Raw genomic sequence first — 8,647 nt, forward strand, 5'->3', positions numbered from 1 at the left:
ACACACACACACAAGGTAAGCACAATAGTCATTAAATGGAATGGGTATTTTAGGGTGCTAACTCTTTGAATTCTCATGAAAAGGAATTTAAAGTGTTACCTTCCCTATCCACAAATATACTCCCAAGCTAATTTATTCAAAATGTTTTCCTTTTTTTTCCTTTTTTTTAAAAATAAAATAAAATGGAGACTCCATTTCCAAAAAGTAAAATGGACAAGTTACAAGACCAATGGTTTGGTACTTTAAACTTGATTAATTTCAAAATTATCACCAAATGATAGCAATCCAAATGGGTCTTCAAAACCTAATGTTGATAGTTGTGGCAACTCTGTTGGGGACACTAGAGGGTCGGGCAGCCTCTTGTGTGTTTGTGTGTGGTTTTTTGTGTATGTGTATTTGTATGTGTTTGTTATTTCTCATGCCAAGTTATGTGTACTACGTATATGATGTTATATTGTTTTTGTATGTCATATGTATTATGCCTTTGCTATGTCAATGCATGTACATTCATAAGTGATCTTATTCACAAACCATCACTACACCACATGAGTCCTATACCTGAACTACCAACCTTGTAAGACATAGGAGAAGAAAGAAGTGGTAAGGATCTTTGCGGGGGCTTGTCTCTCGTATAGGCCTTATGAAATCTCCTTCACTTGGTTTTTATCTTGAAAGAGAATTTGGGATCCTTGGAGTTGCGTAATGTAGATTCTTATCATATATTAGATAACTTTCATCCTATGTCATAGATTAGAGACTTTACTAGATATATGAAATTGAACATGAATGTTAAGACACAGGAAACCATAGACATGATCCCCAAGGAATGTCAATATGCCATACCATTTGCATAATCCCTTTCTCATCATGGAATTGAATTACATAGGTATACAACATGTCGGTGCGACCTATCAATGTAACAGAAGATGTAACGACCTAAAAATTATACCATTTTTTTTACCTATTTACTATGATACCCCTGAATTATCTACTATAACCTCACAAGAACCAAGTGAGCACTAAGGAAAACTCTACTCATATTACATAGCTAAGCAGTGGAAAATATAAAAACATACATCCATATTTACAAACTCTGTGGCACAGTAGCTGGTAAACTACACTCCACCAATCCTCAACCCGACCCTGATACAAACTCCGTGGCATGGTTGTTGGGAAACTGATCTAAAATAGCAACGGTACCGTGCTCTACTAATAACTTATCTAATTTATTAGGGTCTAATACTGTATATATGTATTATCTTACTGTTTCATCATGATTTCAAAATAACCATAACACCGTAAACTGATTTGAAAATACTGTAATAACTAAACTGAAATATTTATAATAATTGGTCTGTAATATCTTAACTGTATAAACTGTAATATCATAGTGTTATGACTTTAAAGTTTTGGAAATCATGGTAATCTGATAATACTGTAAATCATGATAGTCTGGAAACTGTATAATGATATTTTTTGCTAATATACTGTAAAACATGATATCTAAAAGCTGAATAAATTCTATGCAGATCTGTTACAAGCTCATGCCACACAACTAATTAAATAAATTCCCATGCTATAAAATCTGTATTTTCTGATATACTAATAATTGTGTACTGAATAATAATATGATAAAACATATAATTTACTGACAACCACATTAGAATTCCTAGCATAGCATATTTCCCTTACCTAACTAGTTGGGAGGCTCGCCTCCAACTCTATTTTCACGCTAACGGCGCACTACCCTCAAAATCCTAAAATAACACATTTATACAAATTTCTCAATGAATCACTAAATTTTCTCAGAAAAATTATCCACTCATATTTCATGAACTTGCCCATTCATAATTTCTTAAATTTTAATATACCTGAATTCCTAGGAAAATACCTACTGGGGTCCTCAACCCATGCCTGCAGGGTCTCAAAAACACCCTAACCCTAAAACATAACACCCTAATTTTATGCCACAAAACTTCAATATATTCTCATGTATTACAAAATCTTGACTCAAATAAGCCTGCTAATACTAAAAATACCTAAATAATATACTTATCCTAATTTTGGGATGATTCCCAAACTTCCAAATCGAATTTCTGCTCCGGCTATATTGTGGATAATTTCCCCAGGATCAAAATGGTAGCTTCTAATCGTTGAACCGGGGAGATTCAGAGCCAAAAATCTAGAGAGAAGGAGAGAGAAGTTGAGCTAGAGAGAGAAGGAAATAGGAAAAATTAAGTTTCTCCGCTGAAATGTGATTTTCGGCTATTTATAATCCTCTTGCCCTGTGGCCTCATCAACGAGTCTAAGAAGGGTGTTCGTTGACGAACTCCTAACTTTCGTTGACGAGTTTCGGGCCCCGAAACAGCCCCTCGGTAAACTCTTGTCGACGAGACACGCGTTTACATTGACAAGCCCAAGAAAATTGTTCGTCGACGAATGCAGAGCATTCGTTGATGAGACCCTGCTGCGTTCCCTTTAAAATTTCCTTCTTCCTCTCATTTCTTTATTATTTAATTCCCATAATTATCTGGGTTACTACATTATCCCCTCCTTATAAAATTTTGTCCTCGAAATTTGTTATTTGTATTGAACACCATCCATTGAGAGAAATAGGCTACTTATTTTATTAATTACCCTCACTTATGGCGGAGGAATATTGTGGTTACATAAGTTATTCTAGGAGATTAAAATTATACCCATAAAATAAAATTTTCTCCCAAAACCAAAACACTAACTACCCTATAACCTAAAATACAACTATACATTCATCACTCTGTACTGAATACATCAAAATTAACTTTATATAAATAATATTGACTAATATTGTACTCCATTAAATAGATGTGGGTGTTTCTGTCTGATTTTCTCCTCAAGCTCCCACGAAGCTTCCTCTATGTCATGATTCCTCCACAGGACTTTTACTAATTGAATTTTCTTGGTGCGCAAAACCTATTCCTTCCTATCTAAAATCTACACTGGTGTTTCCTCATATGCCAATGAATCTCCAAGCTCTATCTCTGCATAACTGATCACGTGGGATGGGTTTAGGATGTATTTCCTCGGCATGGAAACATGAAATACGTTGTGTATTCTAGATATAGCTGGTGGTAAAGTTAGCCTGTAGGCAATTGACCCCACTATTTCAAGTATCTCAAATGGGCCAATGTACCTAGGGCTCAACTTACCCTTCTTCACAAATCTTATAACTCCTCTCAGTGGAGCTACCTTCAAAAATACCTGATCTCTCGCATTAAACTCTAACTCCCGACGGCGAGTATTTGCGTAGCTTTTCTGCCGACTCTGAGTTGCATTAATTTTGTCTTTAATAAGCCAGACTTTATCATACGCCTGCTGTACCAACTCTAGTCCCAATACTCGCCTTTCTCCCACTTCATCCTAGTATAAAGGAGAATGACACCTCCTACCATATAAAGCCTCGTACAGTGCCATACCAATGTTGGCTTGATAGCTATTATTGTACATAAACTCAACTAGCGGCAAATATTGGGTCCAACTACCCCCAAAATCCAGCACATATCCACGTAGCATATCCTTAAGTATTTTTATTATCCTCTCTGTCTGCCCATTAGTCTGAGGATGAAAAACAGTGTTGAATGCCAACTATGACCCTATAGCCTCTTGAAAGCTCCTCTAAAATCGTGAAGTAAATCGGGGGTCTCGGTTTGAGACTATAGATATTGGCACACCATGTGAGCGCACTATCTCCTAAATGTATAATTCTTCTAGTCTATCCTTAGAATAGTTGACTTTGATAGGGATAAAGTGTGCGATCTTCATTAGTTGATCTATGACCACCCAAATAGTGTTTTGTCTCTGTCGTGCTGGTGGTAGCCCTGTTAAAAAATCCATAGAGACGTGATCTCATTTCCATTTATAGATGTAGAGTAGCTGCAATTGCCCCGCGGGTCTCTGGTGCTCAGCCTTTATCTACTGGCACGCCAAGCACTACTTTACGAATTCAACAATCTCCTTCTTTATACCGCTCCACCAGAAGGATTCCCGTAGATCCCAATACATTTTAGTACTAGCTGGATGCATGGTGTATAAGGATCTGTGAGCCTCCTCCAAAATAACTCTCCTGATTTGAGCATCTATAGGAACACATAATCTGGTACAAAATCGCAGGGCTCCGTCATCTGATATACTAAAATCTTCCTCCTGCCTATCTTGCACTTTCTCTATCAATTCTACTAGTTCTGGATCAGTTCTCTAGGCAACTTTAATCCTTTCTTGCAATGTAGGCTATAACACCAAGTTGGCAATGAATGCTTGGTGATCACCCTTTACTATCTCTACTCCAAGTCTCTCCAGATCCATCTGGATAGGGCGCTGAATCTCAATTGCTGCACCGTTGCTCCTACTATTTTCCTGCTCAGTGCATCAGCCATCACATTTGCTTTCCCTAGATGGTAGCTGATAGTACAATTATAATCCTTGATAAGCTCCAACCATCTTCTCTACTGTATATTCAAATCTTTTTGGGTGAAGAAATACTTTAAGCTTTTATGATGTGAAAATCTCATATTTCCGATAATAAAGATAGTGCCTCCAGATCTTCAGAGCATACACCACTGCAGCTAATTCTAAATCATGCATAGGGTAATTATTTTCATACTCTTTAAGCTGCCTAGAAGCATATGCAATAACTTTGGCTGCATCAACACACACCCAAGTCCCTTCTGGGATACATCATTATATATAACGAATCCATCCTCTCCTAATGGAATAACTAATACAAGCACGGTGAACAACCGCTGCTTCAGCTCTTGAAAGCTCTACTTGCAATCATCGGTCCAATCAAACCTCACATTTTTCCTCGTGCATCGTGTTAGCAAAACCGACAATCTAGAAAAACCATCTGTAAAGCGTCAGCAGTAGCCTGCCAAACCCAGGAAATTCTTGACATCCTGGACATTTCCTAGCCTTACCTAACTCACCACTGCCTCTATCTTACTCGGGTCAACTAATATGGCATCCCTAGAAATCGCATGCTCGAGGAAAGTAACCTGCCTCAACTAGAATTCATATTTCTTGAATTTCGCGTACAACTTTCTTTCCCTCAATACCTGCAACACCAGCCTTAGATGATGTTCATGCTCCTCAAAACTCTTCGAATATACCAGTATGTCATCTATAAAAATCATAATGAACTGGTCTAGATACTGATGGGACACTCGATTCATCAGGTCCATAAACGCTACTAGTGCATTCGTCAAAACAAACAGAATAACGAGAAACTCGTAATGCCCATAATGGGTCTTGAAAGCCATCTTCGAAACATCCTCCACTTTGACTCTCACCTAGTGATAACCTGACTGGAGATCAATCTTGGAGTAGACTAGAGTCTCCTGAAGCTGATCAAATAGATCATCAATTCTGTGAAGAGGATATTTATTCTTTATCATCACTTTGTTTATTTCTCTATAATCAATGCACATCCTTATGGTCTCATCTTTCTTCTTCATAAATAAAACTAGTGCCCCCTAAGGCGACATGCTAGGCCAAATAAAACCTTTTTTCTAATAGCTCCTGCAATTGGTCTTTTAACTCTTTTAATTTAATTGAAGCCATTCTGTAAGGCACTTTAGATATTGGTGTCGTACCTGGAAGCAGATCAATTGCAAATTCTATCTCTCGACTAGGTGGTAAGCCAGGTAACTCCTCCGAAAAAACATCTAGAAATTCTCTAACTACTAAAATATCAGTAAGCTTTAATTCTCCCTATGGCCTCTCCTTTACATAAACTACAAATCCCTGACAACCGCCCTGAAGCAGCCTCCTCACCTGTAAAGCTAACACTAACTGCGGTGGGGCGCGCACGCACTATCCCACAAATTTGTATTCTTGCTCACCTAGGGGTCTAAAAATTACTTCTTTTTTTATGGCAATCAATGCTAGCGTGATTAGCTACCAGCCAATCCATACCCAATATTACATCAAACCCCTGCATATCTAATATCACGAGATCAGTTGGAAGCACTTTCCCCTGAATGGCCACTGAAAATCCCTAAGTACCTTCCTACACCTTACAATAGATCCAGTCGATGTGGCTATAGACAACTCAACATCTAACAACTATGCTTCCACCCCAACTACTTTAACATACCCCGATGATACAAAGGAATAAATGGCGCATGTATCAAATAAAACAACAACTTTATACAAAAAAACAATAAAGATACCTGTAACAACATCTCCAGCAGCCTTAGCGTCTCTTGGCATCAAAGCATACACCCTCGTCGGTGTTGTATCCTTTGCTGGTCCCCACAGGGTACCTAATAACCACCTCGAAGTGGTTTATGAGCTGGCATATGGATCGGCTATCCCCGACATGATCGTGTCATATGATCAGGTCTCCCACAACGATAACAAACATTTTCTCCCCTTTTACATTCACCTGGATGCCTCCGGCCATATTCAGGACAGGTAAGAAAGGTCTGCCCACTCTGAAAATCATCATGCCTCATCATCTGCCCCTAACCTCCTCCATACTAGTCCCCTCTCCTTGGGCCCCGAATGGAACCCATTTGGAAACCCTAAGGCTTGGGCCTCTTCCTCTGACTTTGGGTTATGGTGTCTCTCTGCATGTCACTCTCAATTACTGCAGCTCTGTCCACAACCTTTGCGAATGTCTGAACCCAAAAATCAATAACCTGCTCAAAAAAATTCTATCTCAGGCCTTCCTCAAACTTCCTTGCCTTCTTCTCCTCGTCCGGTGCCAAATGTGGGGAAAACTAAGATAACTCTATGAAATGGGCTGCATATTGCTGTACTATCAACTGTTCCTGAGTCAAGTGTAGAAATTTTGTTGCCTTTGCTCTCCTAACAATGGTGGGGAAGTACCAGTCGAAAAAAAACTCCCGAAAATGGCTTTACGTCATCAATACCGGATCAGGCCTCTGTTCCTTAATCAACCTCGCTGATCTCCACTAGCGTTTTTCCTCCCCGGTCAGCTTAAATGTCACAAACAATACCTTTTTCTCGTCAATAAATGGGAGGACCGTCATTATATCCTCAACATATTGAATCCAATTCTCAGCCGCTAGAGGGTCTACTCCTCCAAAAAATGACGGAGCTCTCATCCGCGTAAACTGCTCGATTGTGCAGCTACGCTCCCCTGAGCTTCTGGCCATCTCAGCCATCACCTGCTGGGTGACGATGCGCAGTACTACGTCGGAATCTCTACCCCCTATCCTGGAGGGTCTTACTTCATCACCCCAAGCATTCGTACCACTACTTCCTGGGTCTATTCTGAAAAGACAATGAATATAATTTAAGGAACCTACCTCCCATATAGATCTAACTTATTTCAACTAACTAAAATCTCATCTTCACAATTAACTACCCTCTCTGATCTTAATTCAAAATTCAATTCCTACAACCCAAACACACAACCCGACAATAGTTTACGATGGCTTTCCTGAAATTGTCATCCCACGAAAGACATAGAAACCACCACGGAAATCCTGTACTCAGACCACAAAATAAAACTTCAAATTATTTTCTTATATTCTGGTATTGTTTCCACTACATTCTAGAGTCTATAGAATCTAACAACTTAGGCTCTAATACCAAACTATAACGACCCAAAAATTATACCATTTTTTTACCTATTTACTCTGATACCCCTGAATTATATACTATAACCTCCCAGGCCCTAAGTGAGCACTGAGGAAAACCCTGCTCATATTACACACCTAAGCAGTGGAAAACATAAAAACATACATCCATATTTACAATACCAAAATCCATTTTTCCCCAAAACATAATTACATAATTACACATCATCCCAGTATCATAAACCCAAAACTCTTGGTTACTACTCAAAAATATAATCTCCTATTAAAACTTACCCTACAGATAGGGTAGTGTACTCACCCTCTCTATCTGCGAGCCTGATCCGCTCACCTAACTGGATCACCTGAAAAATATTAAATCACTGAGATGAGACAACGCTCAGAAAGAGAAAATATACTATTACTAGTGTGTGACAACTAAGCTTACAAACATATTATACTAATAAATAATTGAACTAAATTTAGCTGGTAAAACATCTTATATAGTTTAAAGTACAACTAGCATCTTTGAGTACTATTTATTCATAATTCTAGTACTATAGAATATCTGTTGTGGTTTTGTAAATCTATATACATAACAATAACTGTGATAATACCCTAGAAATTAGTACATCATGATTTAACCTTTACCCCTCCTCGGCCCAGACCTGACACAAACTCCATGGCATGGTAGCTGGTAAACTACACTCCACCAATCCTCAGCCTGGCCTTGACACAAACTCCGTGGCACAATAGTTGGAAAACTGGTCTAAAATAGCAACGGTACCGTGCTCTGCTGATATCTAATCTAATTCATCAGGGTCTAATGCTGTACTAATCAACTAGTCAATGTACACATGTTGCCACACACTGATATTAATTTATCTCCCTTACTAAGAGGTGTCTCACTCCAGCCATACAAACATTTTAGGAAATCTAGGTAGAAGGATGGATAAAGCTCTGCAGCAGAAGGAGTTGGCCGAACTACCCCGTTAGTAGGGTAAGTAGGTGAGATAGGGTCAGATGGGTTTTTTTATTATGACCCTAGGTTACTTTTAGGGTCTTTT

The sequence above is a fragment of the Malania oleifera genome, chromosome 5, assembly GCF_029873635.1.
Source record: "Malania oleifera isolate guangnan ecotype guangnan chromosome 5, ASM2987363v1, whole genome shotgun sequence".
NCBI classification, from domain to species: domain Eukaryota; kingdom Viridiplantae; phylum Streptophyta; class Magnoliopsida; order Santalales; family Ximeniaceae; genus Malania; species Malania oleifera.